General features: G+C 31.3%; 1 protein-coding gene across 3 annotated transcripts in view; it reads left to right on the top strand.

The window, feature by feature from the left end:
- Positions 1 to 1,587, top strand: part of wu:fb97g03 (DNA-directed RNA polymerase II subunit RPB1) — an 11,380-nt gene that overhangs the window by 3,294 nt on the left and 6,499 nt on the right. The gene's annotated exons all lie outside the window — the stretch shown is intronic.

Below are 1,587 nucleotides of genomic sequence, written 5' to 3'. Positions count from 1 at the left end.
TTTATTTAAACTCAAAGATCATTTACAGTGATGTTGAGCAACATTTTGAAACCTTTAAAAATGACAGAATATATACAAGATATTTAAAAATATATATAAAATATAATATAATAATATAAATAAAGACAAATTCATTGATTAAAACGCCCCTAAAAGATACAAGATAAAGGAAAACAAGTTATTAAAATAACTATAAAAACAGTTCATACAAGATAAAACAATTCAAGTAAAACAAGAGCAAAGAGAGGTTGAATAATTTATCGATTTAAATCAGTATTCATCCCTAGGGTTTGTTCTGTTTCTATACTATATAAAAAAAACTTTTTACTGTTTTGATACAGAACTTTTTCTACCAATATTATTTGCTCTAGAGAACAACATAAACTTAGTTTTCGGTGTAATAAGTAAAAGTTTAGGAGCCGTTTAAACAACGTTATTAAATATCTGAGTGCATCTTCCACCACCGGTAAGAGCTGCCCTATCATTACGTGCTGGTGGTCCGTCAGTAGTATTTACATCACAATCCACAACAGAGGGAAGTGAAACACGAGTGACATGGTGGCATAAACCCATGGCGCCGACTGAGGAAGTATTCAGATTAGTTGCAATATAAAAATACTGCATTATAAGTGCATGTCTCACTTAAATAAGAGTGTGCAAGTATTATTAGCAAACTGAAAGGTAGTACTAATATACATATATAATATATATATATATGATTATTATACAATATATAGTATGATCAGCATTGCTGTAAGTAGCATTTTATGGTCGTAGTTGGTCAAAATTGAGCTAATTTGAACTATTTTTGGACAGTTCCATCTATACCAGTGCATCATACTTTAAGATGTTCATACATTCTGTATATAAAATCTTAATCTGTAAAAGTAAAGCTGTCGAAAAACACGTAAAAAGTGCAACATTTTCATCTGAATTTGGTGGAAATACGTCATTCAGGTTATGACTGATGAGTGAATGTGTTTATGAGGACTTTTATGAGAAAGTTCAATTTACAGTAAAAGAGAAATGAGGAGTTGGCATTTAGTTTCATTTTCAATACCAGTAACTACCTGTTTTTTGTTTTTTTTAGCTAACTGAAAACCCATATACTGTACTGTATCACCACAAATCAAACCCAGAATAGGAAGGGAAACCAAACCATAACAGACTGTCACTGCGACTGTGAATACATTGCAGAAGAAAAACTATTATAATTGTATGAATTGCTATTATTAGGGTGCACCCTCTGGATTTCATTAGCTTAGATGAAAATTTAATGATCCCTGTGGGGAAACCGGGCTGCGGCAGCAAAGAGAGGGGCTCAGTGGCGGTTTAGGTTATGGATAAACACAGAGCAAATAAAAGGGGACAAAATATAACACAAATCATAATCACAAGTAAAAGCACATGTGGAGATAAAAGATTGTATTTGAATACTGTATGAATATAAACATTTAGACATAAATAGTACAAATGTGAATGTTTGTTGTTAGGATTTCCTTATTATTATGTCCTACGTAGACTAATTATATGACCTTAATAACCTCTGGTCTTTCATAATCCTCAAAGATTTTTACATTTTTCAAT

The sequence above is a fragment of the Morone saxatilis genome, unplaced genomic scaffold (genome assembly GCF_004916995.1).
Source record: "Morone saxatilis isolate NCDOM2014 unplaced genomic scaffold, NCSU_SB_2.0 Contig20, whole genome shotgun sequence".
NCBI classification, from domain to species: Eukaryota; Metazoa; Chordata; class Actinopteri; family Moronidae; genus Morone; species Morone saxatilis.
This window is presented reverse-complemented; position numbering and strand designations above follow the sequence as displayed.